The sequence below is a fragment of the Lissotriton vulgaris genome, chromosome 5, assembly GCF_964263255.1.
Source record: "Lissotriton vulgaris chromosome 5, aLisVul1.2, whole genome shotgun sequence".
Lineage (NCBI taxonomy): Eukaryota > Metazoa > Chordata > Amphibia > Caudata > Salamandridae > Lissotriton > Lissotriton vulgaris.
The window spans coordinates 1,353,581,655-1,353,597,754 of NC_141693.1; the positions used below are offsets into that span (position 1 = coordinate 1,353,581,655).

The 16,100-nt window shown below is 44.0% G+C and overlaps 1 protein-coding gene across 3 annotated transcripts in view; it reads left to right on the forward strand.

Moving 5' to 3' along the window:
* Positions 1–16,100, forward strand: part of DENND2C (DENN domain containing 2C) — a 388,745-nt gene that overhangs the window by 269,796 nt on the left and 102,849 nt on the right. The gene's annotated exons all lie outside the window — the stretch shown is intronic.

Below are 16,100 nucleotides of genomic sequence, written 5' to 3' on the forward strand. Positions count from 1 at the left end.
GTTGCCCCAACGGGTCCTGATATTGTTGGACTCTGGGTTGTCCACCTACCGGGTATCCTCGTGATGGTTGATGGGGAGGGGGTTGTTGACTTCCCCTTGTGTCAGTGCTGGTACTTGCTCCCTCCGAATCACTGTCCTGTCCACTCCCAAATGAAGAGTTAGAAAAGGTGGTATATTTCCTGTTAGATTGTTTATTTCGATGTGTATAGTATCCCTGTGAGTCCTGGATGTAGTAGTTGCCGCTCACGTATGGATACATAGCCTTCTTATTATATGCTTTAATGTCTTTAGATAGCTTATCCAATTTTTTATGTAAGGTAATTGTATTGAGCTCTGCTGTAGCTTTTTCAGCTTTCTCCAAGGCATCCTTTGCGTTTTTAAGGACTTGTCTTCAGCAATCTCTTTCTTTAGATCCGCTACCTCTTGAGTTAATTTTTTGACGTACTCCAGGGCAGTTTCGACACCTAAAACCATCCAGTGTCTACTGCAGTTGTTCGCCACAAAGCTAAAGCCTTCACGGAATTTTGGTATTTCTATAAAGATATTCTCCTGTAAGTACTTTGTTAGAATATGTCCATGGAGGCGTGTTCGTATCAATTTCTTTTCAAGCCTCTCAAGTTTTATCAGTTTGTCATTTAATGTAGTGTCTATCGGGGTGACTCCTAAGCCGAGGAAGTCGAATTCTGCTTGTTCAGCTATTAATCTTTTAATATACTCCTCGGTATATGATAATGTTTCTTTTTCTGACATATTCTATATACTTTTTAAAAAACCAATGAATGATATATTGAACACTCGCAAGTGTGCACTTGCGCTAGTACACCATTACGTGTAATGGGGTAACCCTATAACACTCAGAACCTGTGCGGGTAATAAACTTAATAATGATGGTTCTGTCGGACTGAAATACCTAGTGATTTAGTATTTCAATATTATTTTTTGTTTACTTCGTCCCTAGTCAGGATACAAAGTTGGCAGTATTTATAGCAAGACAATTACATACACTGACCACAAGATAAGAAAGAAAGCAACATTTTTACTCAAATACTTTCATATTTTGAATTTGAAACACAAATAACTACAGATGCTGTCCCTAAAACTTACTTAAAACATGATTGACACATAAACTTTGTGCAAATAATTAATACACAATTAAAACAACAAGTACAATTGTTAATTCATATACTCATTGACAAGGACAACTACATATACAATAATCTGATAGGTACAACAGTTTGATCTTGGTTCCTAAGAGATTTTGAATAGTTGGTTAAAAAATAGAAGGGATTGCGTTGACGTTTCGACCCAGGGGAACGATGTGGTAATTTAACGCATCAAGGGCGGGTCTTCATCAGGACTGTATACATGTAGGACAGCCTGTTAAATATATTATAGATATATATCAGCGGTTGGTCAGTGGACTAGTGTCTGAAAAAATGAGGGCATGGTAGTTTGCTCACCTCTTATTTACCTTGCTCCGCTTGGAGTCCTGGTCTCTTTCTGAAATGTACTGCCGGTCAGCCGACTCAGACAGCATAGATGTTCCTCATACCTATAATTGAGGATATGGTAGTGATCCATTTCATACTTTACCAATTTCTTTTATTGTTAAATTAATGTTCCACATTCCTTTGTGTAATACATACCTCTGCAATGATTATTTATACAGGAGGCAGAGTGAGGCGATTATTCTCTGATTTGCCTGAAAATTAAACAAAGTGATGTATTCCATTACCACCAATTTTATACCAATAGTGGCTACATTTTAAATTTTACAGTGATTCTAAACAGTATTAACACCAGAAAACTAGTTGGTTTTGAAGTGCCCCGAACTACTGCTTGTGAATGCTTCAGATAATGACTGCCATTGTGCTCCCATAGGTGTAATTATCGGGATATCCTAATTAATTCTCAAGTTGCATTTTGACCGCGTTGTTTAATCCTACTTCTATTAATTTCTTAACACAGCCTAACCGGTCTCGGTAGCAGCGATTCTCATTCGGTGCGTTCATGCGTGCCCAGCCGGTATTACTTTGCAAAAACATGCCCCATGCTCTCAAGATATCCAGCGCTATGGCTGCTTTACCGTACACGGACGGTGTTGCTTTAAATCAACGTCCTTCGTTTTTCGGTTAGTTAGGATATGCCCACGATGCATGGTCTTACCCTTATCTTAAAGTACTAATCTTGCATGTAATTCTTAACTGCCCACTCTTAGGAGCGCAGTAAAATATGCCTCATTTTTCACTTACTTTTAATTCACGCCGATCGCGTGAAACTGTATATTACATGTACATGAAAACCGGCCTGTATAATTGAACAACTGAGGAATTATTTGACATTCGATGGATTTAATTGCTAATGTCCTAAATGTCAAGTTCGTAAGACTTCAATGTTAGTTGATCCTAAAATTACTGTGTTACACCACTGGAGGTGCTATGTAACAAACTAGTACGAATAACAGAATGAAGACTCTAAGATACGTATACACGTGACGAACGTTATATACGTAGGTTGCAGGAAAGACTGAAGATATCCCCTACAGCAATCGGAAGGTTATACACACGATCGGCGTGAATTAAAAGTAAGTGAAAAATGAGGCATATTTTACTGCGCGCCTAAGAGTGTTACTCACGCCTGAAAGCAATTAATGTGAGAATATCATAGTAATATCTCACAATTTAACTGGTGTGTATCAGCTTTCCTCTGCAAAAAAACTAAAAGATGTAAACTCAGGTCAAGGTGCTCTGGGTGAAATTGTTAGCTTACTATGAGTGACTAGCTTGGCTATGTATGGATCAGAAACGTGATCAGGTCAAATATGAATGAGATCGAGATAAAGAAGACCAAAATACACCCATCATTCCAAGGAAGACACTCAGGTAGAGCACTTAAACAAAACGCTGCTGCCCATTTTATGCACCCCGAAGCACAAGTGAAGCCAGCATGGATCACCTTGGTGCCTGCCTGCAACCAGGTTATCTCCTGTTTTGGGAGAAGATTAGATTTTCAGTAGACTTTGTTTTGGAGTTACCAAGGATGACAGGAAACCTGAGATGTATCTGTGCTATGTGAAGGATCTAAAAAATGAATGAAGACATTTATATAGCGCACAACTACTCAACAATAGTGTCCCGGCGCTAAACAGGCCTCCCCATCAACCCAAAACTGACGTCCCTCGCAGCAGGGATTCATGTTTACAAGTGTTTCTTGAAGATGGCAGATCAATGACAGAATAGCCAAGTTTTGAGCAGTTTCTTAAAGGTGGCTAATTTAGTCACTTTCCTCATTGACATGGGGGGCAGGTTCCATGCCTGTGCTCCCCGGAACCTGAAGAAACTGCCGCCTGACCTGGCATGGTATATTCTGGGAACATAATCAAGGCTCAGAGAGAATGATCTCAAGGTTCTTGGTGGCGCATATTGGGATACTCTCCTTCTGTGGTAGCCAGCACCAGTCCCATGAAGGGCCATGAAGATTAGCACCAAAGCTTTAAACCTAATCCTCTTTTTAAGTGAAAACCAGTGTAGAGCCTTGAGGTACGGGGAGATGTGGTGGCACGTGCATCAAGCATTTTACCAGTCGCAAATGGGCTGATTCGCAGAATCAGCCCGTTTGCGACCAGTAAAATGCTCTTTCCGATGCATCAAGCCCAAAGGCATTTGCAATTAAGGAATTCACATTTTTTTGTGAGTTCTTTAATTGGAAATGCAGTTAGGGAATTGCAAATTGCATTTCCCTAAATGCGATGCATCATGCATTCGCAAATTGCGTTTTCGCAATTTGGAATTGCAAATTACTATCAACTTCAAGTTGATGGTAATTTGCAATTTCTTAGAAAAATGCATACAATTGAATTTTCTAAGTGCCATGTGGCGCACACATATGCCCCAAGGGCATATGTGTGCTCCACATGTGCACACATGCAAACTTTGGGGGTGCATCTGGATCGGCTTTTGGCCCCCTAGCACCCTTCAAATAGCATTTGCAATTTGCAAGTACCTATTTGGTACTCGCAGATTGCGAAAGACTTTCCATTAATTTCTATGGGCTACTGGGCCCATGGGAATTATTATTGTTAATAGATTTATACAGCGCATAGCTGTCCCAGCGAGGGGGCATCCCAGCGTTAAGGAATGAATGGAAAGGCATTCCTTAATAGCGAGTCGCAGTTTGCGAGTCATTATTATGGAATTTGTAGCAATAGCAATTGTTTTTGCGATTCCTACATGCATAAGGAATTGCGATTCCTAACTAGCGATTCCCTAAAAATCGCTATTTAGGAATTGCAATTCCATTCTTTGATGCATGTGGCACTCAGGTCCTATGCTTAAGCACAGGAACCGCTTTGGCGGCTGAGTTTTGGGCCACTTGCAAACGATTCAGCAGGCATTCAGAAAGGCCCAGGTACAGAACATTAACATAGTCCAATCTGGAAGTAATCAGTGCCTGGGCCATGGTCTTCCTACAATCGAGTGGCAAAAGTGGAAGAAATTTCCTCAGCATCTGCAAGAGGCCAAAGTAAGTGCCTACTACCGACTGGACTTGGGCTCTCATCAAGAGAGTATCGTCTATAATGAAGCCCACATTTTTTACTGTCTGTTGTGCTGAGAGAGGAGGTGACATATCTTCAGGCCACCAGCGTCTCCAATCGTGGGGAGCCAAACAAGATCATTTCTGACTACTCCGGATTGCATTTCAGTTGATTAGTCCTCAGCCACTTATCTACTATCTACTAATCAGCTACTTACCTCAGATACTTATCTACTAATCAGCTACTTACCTTCATGAGGCAGATTCCAATCTTCTCGCTTTCGAAGTCCGCTTCCCTATCACAGGTATAGAGGAGCTGAGTGTCGTTGGCGTATGAAATAATTTTAGCGCCATATGCTTCGGCCAGTGGTGTCAGCGGAAACATATATAGGTTAAACAACGTAGGGCTCAATATAGAGCCCTGCGGTACTCCAACTTTAAGATGGGGGATAGCGGCCGCAAAGGGGGCGTCCATACCTCCTGACTTCTATCCTCCAAAAAGGAGGAGAGCCATTTTAATGCAGAGCCGCCATTTCCGTGTTCCAGCAACCTGTCTAGGAGCTGATCATGGGGAACAGTTTCAAAGGCCGCTGACAGGACTAGTAAGATCAGGATGGCCTTCCCTCCCAAACCAAGCTTCTCTTTGATTTGTTCTGAGACCTCCAGTAAGGTGGATTCGGTGCAATAGTTGCCTCTGAAGCCCGACTGGCTTATGTGCAAAAGGTGTTTCCTTTCAGCATAATACAAAATCACTGTATTCACGTATTAACCTAGCGTAATAACCTAAAAAGGACTATAGGCTGTGGCATACAGTGGTGCTACAAAGAATGCATAAAGAAACAAGCATAGATATGACAGGCATGTAAGGAACTTGAACTCCTTGCTAAAGATGAAGTTCTGCTCTGCAGTTACAGCCACAGGGCAAAGAACAAATAAGGAATTGAAATAATTCAGACCCCTACATTGTAGTGATAAAAGTTGGCAGGTTTTCTTAAGACATAAACTTTACATGGAAAATGGACCCAGGAGTATTAAAATTAAAATTCTTCATATAAATCACTTCTTGAATGTGGGGGTAATTAATACCGCCCCAAACCATAATCCCATCAAGTGCAGCAACCCTATCAAGAGGACACAGTGTATTAAACAGACTTCATCTCTGAAAAGAGTCATACCCAGAAGACAAAGCCTGACATATGCCCAGGCGAGTACAATTGGCAACTTCAGCTCTGTCTATAGGGAAGGGTAATCAGAGCAAACCGATGTTGTCCCAGGGTTGGAGTGACAAGAGATTTCTGCCTTATTGTACATGATCCAATGGAAACCTCCCTGTCCCACAAATTCCAGTGCTTGATTTCTGAAAACAGAACCAACAATTTTGAAGAATTCAGAGTGAATGCCAGGCCTGTAGTCTGTTCATTTATGACACACTTAGTACTTTAAGTATGTTCTTTTGGTAGTAGCCTGCAATACTGCTATAGTAAATTCCTATGTAGCATACCACAGTGTGGATAGTCAACAATTTAGACATAACTGACTACTAGTCCTAGGTCAGGTCATTTGTTCTGCTACATTTTCATAATTTTACAGTCTGTTTGTTATGCCATTCAGTCATCCTTAGGGACATAGAAGAAGTTACACATCGGAGTACGTATGTGTGCCATTTTTGGTTGTACACTGGGGGTCCTATGAGGTATTCACCTTCGGAGGGAGAACCTCAATCAAGCATGGCAGCTACATGTGCCTATGCCTTTCCTAGAAGCTGACATGAATATCATATAAAGACAGGAAACCTAGTCTGAACCACAATTTGCCTATGCCCTAAGCAGGCTGAGAGGCTCAACAGACCAGACCACGCTTTTTAGCATCACATCCATTCGGATGTGTGTTTCCAATTGCTTTCCCTAGAGAATGAGAACCAATCTCTTGCAAAGATTGAGTAGGACATCAACCCAAGGCTCTGTTCTGGTGGGAGAGGCCTGTATTTAGGGTACATCATGTACACAGGGCAACCATGGACAGGGAAATAAGTCAAAGCTGTTGGTACTGTTTTTATCCTTATGTCAAGCAACCCCTTGACAAACCCAGAATCCTCCTGAACATCAAATCTGCAATAGGAGAGCTCTGGCCTCATGGTTAAAGAAACCTGCCTTCCTCAGGGAATGTATGCTGTTGCTGGCAGTGTCACCGGTCGAGAAAGTGTGTATAAACCATGGATCCAGAAACTTTGTCTATTACTGTGCATGAGTGGAGATGGGAATGTTTGGTGCTGAGTTACTAAAATGTACTCCTATCTCATGCTGCAGATCCAGAAGCCTGAAAGATTCTGACAAGAACTGGTCCTCCCTGAGACTTTAGTTGGTTAGCTTCCACTACACCACTTTCAGTGGTGAAAATCAGAGTCCGGGAAACATGTGCCATTTTGCACACTGAACACACAAAAGGTGATGGGAAACATGCTTGCAGATAGTTTAACTTCTGCAGTTGCTCGTGCTAGCAATTAACCCATCGTTTTCTCACCCAGTGTGCTAACCCAGACAGCATTCCTGCCATCATCTTCTGTGTACTCTACTGTGCATACTGCCCTGGAAAATTAGTATGAATCTAGCACAGGTCATCAGAGACTGTAAGAACTTTCCACATTCCTAATTTTGTGCTCAGCAGGGTAGTGGGGATCCCCTATTACCCATGCGAGGACATCCTTCAAAACTAGTGAGTAACCTAAGACCACAGAAACTAAACTGTTACAATGTTCCACAGAGCCTTTTTTGGACAGTTGTCAAATTTTTGTCTACCATGCTGCATCGCCTTTGGTTTGAAATTCATTCCCAGTGTCAGAACCTTTCCAACTTGTCTTGCCAGTCCACTCCGTTTCATTTCTCTCCCACCCACACTGCTTCATCTCCAACAACTGCTGTCCTGCATTTATCTTTTTTTACTCTTTGGCATGGCAGCACTGTCAAGTTGCACACAGTCATTTGTACACAGGGCCCCAGCAGCATGCACCTGGGCTAGACATTAGTTGGGAGTGCACTCCAGGGTAGGACTGAAGACAATGGGCTCCAGTGTGACAATGCACATAGTTCTAGTGAATTTGCCTGTTCTGAGCATTCTTTCTTTATGTAGAGGAAAGCAAGATATCTTTATGATCCTTGGGCCATAGTGTTTCTTATTACAAGTATTACGTATGTATTGTGTGATGTGGTATCAGTCGAATTTCCTGTCTTGCTGGTGCCATTTCACTCCGTCCCCCACCATATTGGCCCACAGAATGCAACCCACAGCAACATGTATTTTCCTTATCCTCAATGCTTCTAAAGCTATGATATTGCAAAAACCCTTTTTATGGGAGTTACCAGAATAGATTAAGAGGGCAGGTTATTTCCCAACCATCAGGTAAACATTTATTGGGACAATTGCCAGAAATACAGGCTGAAAAATATTTTCCTGTTGACTTATCCAGTATAACCAGAAAAGTAAGGAGACAATACAATGAAACCTAGACACTACAGTGTCAGTCCTGACAACCTTTAACATACTCATTCCTATATATAGGTCATGAGCATTATGGGCGGGAAAAATACACAGTTTAATGATATAAATCTTGACAAGCCTTGCAGCCCTGTCAAGTTAGCACTCACTGGGACTAATGAGACGACTCCTCTCTGATCACACAGGCGGTGTCTGGCTCACAAAACCCTCAAATTAAGCAAATGACAGAGAAACTCGATGAGCTGTGGAAACTGAGCTCTTCCCAAAGGCTAACATTGCTTTGTTTAAAAGATGTACAGTTCGAATTTACCTCTAAATCCATTGGGGATAAAACGAGAATTTAATGGTTCGCACAGTGAAAAAACAATTGAGCTATAGTTGGCTGTTAATCATTACAGGCTGCCAAATTAGGTATCACTGTTCATTTCAGTGACCCCAGTATCCACCATTTTTACTCTCTCAGACATTCATTGGCAACTTTAGCTTCATGCCTAGGTTAACCTACCATAGTTTCAGACCTCAAGGGTATATACTGCAGACCTGTAGAAATGCACCTCTAACTTGAATGTAGGGTGCACGCACTTGTTGATTGGGATGTGGGATCATTCTGTCTATCATCTGGTGCAAAAATGTTATCATTTGTGCTTTTAGGACAAGTTTGTACTTACTTTCTATCCTAGCAAAATGAATATTTCATTAATGTAACCCGCAATAGAAACTAGGAGCTCTGTCATTTTTATTCTGCCCTCAAGTCGCTATTAGGGACACTTTCAGTCAATCTGCTATGCCATTATCGGGAAGACGAGGTAAGGGAAGGATGACTGGTATTCACAGAGAAGATCTACAGAGTCCTGACAGCGCTAAATTCCAATGGACTGCCATCAATAGTAGACGCCAGAGAAAAGCATATATTGTGACCCGCCAAGCATAGTCGTTGTTCACTGCCCATGGTCCAGTGTGAAATACTCTGGGGCATCCGTCTTGCGAGAAGGTTTGGGGTAGAAGGATGGGTGATGAGCACGGGTCGTTCCAGCCCGGCTGCTATCCCCCATTCCTCAGTTGACCTGACAGTACATAAAGTTTTAAAGGGAAATGTGTTATTACCGGCAAGAATATATTTTAAGCAGCCATTAGAAGTGTACTTTAAATATTTTTTTTTCATGCATACAGCTTTTACAAAAAGCAAGGTAAATTACCGACTAGCTTAGTGACAATACCAGTATCAACACACTGTGGTTCATATGTCACTAATAATGACAAAAAAAATGTATTTTCTAGTGGTATATATTTGAAAACGATTTCCTTTCTTCTGCAGAGGTTTTTTATAAGCCTGGGCGTAGTTCGCGTAGCCGCACTCCGCGAGCTACGCGAAGATGCACTTGCACTCCGCGAACTACGCATAGCTCCGCGAGCATGCGTAGTAGCTTGCTTGACCCGTTTGCGAGCCATTTTTCGTCTTCGGGAGCGCCGTGGAACTCTGGAACCTGCTCGACACCACATCTCCAGACGTCGCCTTCCTCACGGAAACATGGATGAACGCCTCCTCAGCGCCCTACATCGCCGTCGCCATCCTGGACGGATACAAGATCACCCGGAGAGACCGCGTCAACGAGACAGGAGGAGGCATCGCCATCGTCCACAAGAACACCATCCGCATCACGACCAATCAGACAACACCCTCACAGCCGCTTAACGTCTTCACTTCCAGATACACACCGACCCCAAGACCACACTCAGAGGCACCCTCATCTATAGACCCCTAGGACCTCGCACACAATTCAGCGAAGACATCGCATACTTCATCAGCCCGCATGCCTTCGCCTCCGCTGACTACATCCTCCTAGGGGACCTCAACTTCCACCTGGAGAACAACAACGACAACACCACCACCACCCTGTTGGACAACCTCGCCAACCTCGGATTCATGCAACTGGTGAACACCCCCACCCACTATGCCGGACACACGCTTGACCCAGTCTTCTCCTCCAGCAAGTACATCTCCTTCAGCCACTCCACCGGACTTCACTGGTCAGACCACAGCTGCGTCCACTTCAGCATCAGAAAGACCACGACTCACCACCACCCGCAACAGGTTCCCTGCAGGAACTGGAACAAAATCACCACCGACCAGCTCACCACTTCACTGAGCCAGAACCCTCCCGCCAGCTCAACGGACCCCAACCAAGCAGCCAACAACCTCACACAGTGGATCACCAATTGCGCTCGCCCAACCAGCCTCGACCACTCGCAGTCCGGCTTCCGCACCAACTACAGCACAAGACTGCCCTCATCGCAGCCACTGACGACATCCGAGCCCTGCTCGACAACTGGGAAACAGCGGCCCTCATACTCCTGGACCTCTCCGCAGCCACCGCACCCTAGTGCAGCGCCTCAGCAACATCGGAATCCAAGAGAAGGCACTGGAGTGGATCATCTCATTCCTCACCGGAAGAACCCAGAGAGTCCGCCTCCCCCCGTACAGATCCAAGGCCACCGAAGTCATATGCGGCGTACCACAAGGATCATCACTCAGCTCACCCTCTTCAACGTCTACATGAGCCCCCTCGCAGCCATCGTACGCCAACACAACCTCAACATCATCTCCCACGCCGACGACACCCAGCTGATCCTCTCCCTCATCAACGACCCAGGAACCGCCAGAACCAACCTACACGAAGGGATGAAAGACGTAGTCGAGTGGATGAGGAACAGCCGCCTGAAACTGAACTCAGACAAGACGGAAGTCCTCATCCTTGGATCATCACCCTCCGCCTGGGACGACTCCTGGTGGCCCCCTACCCTGGGCAGCGCACCCAAACCAACGGACCATGCACGCAAACTGGGCTTCATCCTGGACTCCTCCCTCTCGATGACCAGACAAGTCAACGCCGTCTCATCATCATGCTTCAACATCCTACGCATGCTCAGAAAGATCTTCCGATGGTTCGCCCCCGAAACCAGGAAGACGGTCACACAGGCACTCGTCACCAGCCAACTGGACTACGGAAACACCCTCTATACCGGAACCACAGCCAAACTCCAGAAAAGACTCTAACACATCCAGAACGCCTCCACATGACTCATCTTGGACATCCCCCGATACAGCACATCTCTGGACACCTGAGAGACCTTCACTAGCTCCCCGTCAGCAAGAGAATCATGTTCCAACTCCTCACCCACGCACACAAGGCCCTCCACGACCTGGGCCCCAGGTACCTCAACAACCGCCTGACCTTCTACACTCCCACCCGCCAGCTACGATCGAACAGCCACGCCCTCGCCGCCGTGCCACGCATCCGAAGATCCACCATGGGAGGAAGATCCTTCTCCTACCTGGCAGCCAAGACTTGGAACTCCCTCCCCATCCACCTCCGCCTGACCCAAGACCACCTCTGCTTCAGGAAGCAACTCAAGACATGGCTGTTCGAGCAGTAGTGGACCCCCCTCCCCCAAGCGCCTTGAGACCCTCTGGGTGAGTAGCGCGCTATACAAATATCCTGATTGATTGATTGATTGATTGCCTGCATGCTCGGGATGTGTAGCGCGCAAAGTTACCCATGAGGTTTGTCCCGCCCGCTTGCGTCCCCTTATTTCCGGTCACTACTAACGTGTTCGCGAGTTATTCTGTGCCAGATTGCAGTTTCTGCGTGTTCGGCAACTCGATCTTCCCGACAAGCATCCTCGCGCACGCGAAAATGCTATTGAGCGCGCGAGAACTACGCTACGCAGCAGTTCGCGGAGTATTCGTCAACTTCGCGTTCTCCGCGGAGCGCGGAGTTGCCGAAACTCCGCAAACTCCGCGAACGGAGCGTAGTTCTTCGCCCAGGGCTAGTTTTTTAATCTTCTTGTACACATTTCTCCCATTGAAATACGTTACATTGTTTCATCGCAACTCTTTTTTGACTGACTGTGCTGTGAGAATCATTTTTTCCTTTCGTGCCTCTTCCTCATTCGGGTTTAGCGGATGCTCAGTAATATTTTTTTACATCCTGATGATGACCCACAGACTAATTTACCATTTGAGGTCAAAACGTCAAATTAACAGAATTGGACTAATGAACAGTTGACACCATTAAAGGGTTATCTATGATAAACAAAGGGGAAGAACAAATATTTCCTTGCTTGCCACAAGAACTGTCATTTCAACATAAAAACCTCGATGTGTTGTCTGATTTAATTGCTCACTGCACAAAGCTAAGCACCTTGTTAGATTATGCTATTGAACAGTTGCCTATATGGAAAAATAACAGCAATACTTTCACACTTAAGTGCTGCCTTTTGTATACTATTTTGCTTGAAATAACTCAGGTGAAGCACTGTTTGTCGATACAGTAATATACCAAGGATCAGCTCTGACAAAGGTAGCCTTGTTTGTTATAAAACTGACAATACTACTCTGTATCGTATAAACCAAATATAAGTGGGACAGTTCTCTTTTTTGTATTACTACCAAATGTTATTTTGCATAATTACGTATGAGTTAGATGCATCAAATAGTAGACGAGAGGGATAAAATACTCTATGGAATTAAAATGAGGTTTAAGACATGTAGAACATGAAACAAAAGCTTGCTAAGCACAGCAGATTACAAAACAATAATCTCCCATTCAATTAAAGCTGGTTGTCAGTTGGTTTGATTTGAGTCCCATTAATAAAGTTATCCATGAAACTTCACATCAAACAGCTTCCTACTAGAAAACCCTTTGATTGGCTAACTCACAGGTCACTGGCATTGTAGGGGTGGGGTCTTGTGGGGCAGAGGACTTAGACAAGCTAGTGTCCAGGGGACCATTATATACTCCTCCACACCGCTAATCACAAAATGCCAATTTATTTTAATGCAGCCCTCATCTCTTTTAGGGACAGGTGCTCCATTAAAGAAGGTAGTATTCTGCCAATGCAGGTGTGTGCATCTGCAGTGGCCTCCATATCTTAATTTTCAACCCGCTCACTAGGATTTGCAAACTGAATACTGTCTCATTGATATCAGCGAGGCTGGAATCTATAAACCCTACCAAATGCCCATTTTGTGCTGCTGTGGATTTCAGCATGCATCACTGCGCAAATGAAGGACTGGATGTAAACCAATCAATATGAGGCAAGCTCAGTCACAAGCCCTTGGAGATCTTCCTCAAGATGATAAAGTAAACACAACAAAGTCCTTTTCTCCTTTCCGTGGCAATAACTTCTTTTAATTAAGCCTGAGCTACCTCAGAAATAAAACATATGGCAGTAGGACAGCTCTAGACTTAATTTAACACACTTCCCTGTGCATTACCCAGTCCTTACACCCGCACGCACCCCACAGCTTCTTTAAAATATCTCCGCCAAAGAGCCCCGTTTATGTGAGCTCGTGGGGCATTGCAGCGCCGGCTCGATGAGGAGCTTGGCCCAATGATGAAGCATGACATCCTTTGGGGGTGTGTGAGGGTATCACGAAGAAAGACCTCCCTTTCGCCGCCCCTCCCACTAGGAACTGCACACCCCTTTGATACACAATATGCAAAAGCAGCCACTGCTTTCAGACCCAACATTTAAATGACCAGGCCCAATATTTAATAGCAGAGCAGTGAAACAACCCGATTTCAATTGTTTCACCATAGTGGGAATGCTCTCTTTTAATGTGTTTGGGCGATTAAGCCAAACAACGGCCAAAACACATATATGAACTTTTGGGCCTCCTTCTGAATGCCCCAATATGTACCAACCATGGTTGATGTTCCCCTGTCTGAGATGGTTACACTGATTACTTTACCAATGTACTTAACTATATCTTGCCAGTCGTCTACAGGACAGGCAATTTGATGTTCGATAAAGAGCTCTTTGGACAAACACAATCTGGCATATGCATCAACGTAGGCTTTTGCGATTCCTAAATAGCAATTTTTAAGGAATCACTATTTAGGAATCGCAAAAGCCTATGCATGTAGGAATCGCTTTAAAAATAGCGATTCCTACACATTACTTAATTGCTACACGCAAATTGCTAGTTGCAATTAAGGGATGCTGTCCCATTCATTCCTATGGGCCTACAGGAGATTGCATGAGCAATTTGCGAATACCAGTAGGGACTCGCAAATTGCTCATGCAATTTCAAGGGTGCAAGGGTGTCAAAATGACACCCTGTTGCACCCCTGAAATTGATCTCTGCACATATGTTGCACACAAACATACCCTAAGGGCATGTGTGTGCGCAACATGAAACTTTGAAAAATGCACAAAAGTGTATTTTTCAAAGTTTCTGCAAATTACCATGAAGTTCAACTTCATGGTAATTTGCTACTCCTATTAGCGAAATCGCTAATTTTTTTTAACTTTCATGCATTGCATTTAAGGAATCTCAATTTGGGATTCCTTAAATGCAATTGCAATTTAAGGAATCACAATTTAGAGATTCCTTAAATTGGGATTTTTGCATTTGGGATTATGCATCCCAAATGCAAAAATATCGGTGGCAAAGGAGCGGATTCTGAGAATCTGCCCGTTTGCAACTGGTTTTTGGTTTGATGCATATGCCTGAATATTCTATGTTACGCTCTATTTAGACAGTTTATTTGTGGTATAATAGGGTGTTTAGGTTGATGTAGAGATTCTGTGACAGGTTGCTAGGCTAAAACTGCCCGTTAGTTAAATTGTTGTAATTATTATTGTGGGAGCTGCTTAGGCTCTGCTTCGGGTAAGCTTCCAAACCAGTTTTCATAATTACACTTGGAGAAAGCAGGATAATGGCACTCTCCATTCGTTTGTCAAGGGAACATTTTCTAAGTGAACTGTAATGTCTGTACTTTTCCAAAGGGTTTTTATTGGTTTTATGGAAACTGCCCAAACAGAAATAACAGTCTGACTCCCAAAATATGAGTTCAGGCATGCTCAGTCACACGTTTCCCTCTGGTTTCACTGGCTAAAGAGCCTCATCAAGACGTTGTCAAAGTAATTTTAATGTCTGAGGGTTCTTTCAATGTATTCAGGACCCACTAGTGTTGGTTAAGATAAAAAATCACTTTTGGTCTATGGTCATATTTTGTAAAGTAGAATGAGTCCCTGTCTAAGTTGTCACCAAGGAACATTAAGGTAACCTCAGCTGTTCCCCTTATACTCACTGGGGCCATCTCCTTTCTAAGCCCTACACTGGTCAACCCCGGGATCTGCCTGCCAGCTGGGGGCTGTGCTCTCTCGGGGTACTTGGGATCCCCCTATGTGTGCTCAAACCTGTAACAATCATAGCACAAGGGAAACATATTCCATTATTCTTATCTCCAAAAATCCCTTTTCATTTGGTCACATGGGAGCTGGGTCCCTTTGCCCTTGAACTATTTTGGGGTCCTTGAGAGAACTCAATCTTATCCCCCCCTTTATTTTGTCCGGAACCATAATACCCTTTTGGGTTTCCCACCAAGATGCTTTCTTGGACACTCTGGTGCTGACCCAGAGGTCTGCCTTCTTAGCAAGCTCCCTGAAGGTCAGTTAGCTTACTATCTACTAGGTGTTGACACAGCTCTGTAAAACAAGTATTGAGCAGATGCTCTTGCAGAATCAGATTGTAGAGCCCAATATAATCATTGATTTTGCAGCCCCTCACGCAACTACCCAGTGGCATGCTTGAATAATCTTAGAAGTCCTGCCAAGACTGATTGGGATTTTTGTGGCTGTAACCGATTCTAAGGCAATACCTTCCAGGGTTCAGATCAAACTTAGAAAGTAAAAAGGCATCAATAGGAGCATACTGTTTCTGTTCCCTCACCTCTAATGTTACAAGAGTGTCCCTCCTCACCATGGACATATGTTTCAACAAGCTTGCTCTCCAATACCCCTCTGGATCTTGTGCTGTCTACTGGCTACTTCATATATAGGAAACCATTTAATATATGCCATCACCAGGTATTGTGGTTTGCTGACCTCACATCTTCAGTGGGCAGTGATGGTATGCTGCCACCATTGTTGCTGAACTCTGTTTGCGTGGCCCTGATGTCCAGCCCTCTGAGACTTAGCTCATGGGCCATTCTTCTTTCTTCCTGGGCAAACTTCTTCTCACTTTACTTTTTACTTTTTGCAGTCACTTCCCCCTTTTCTGCCTC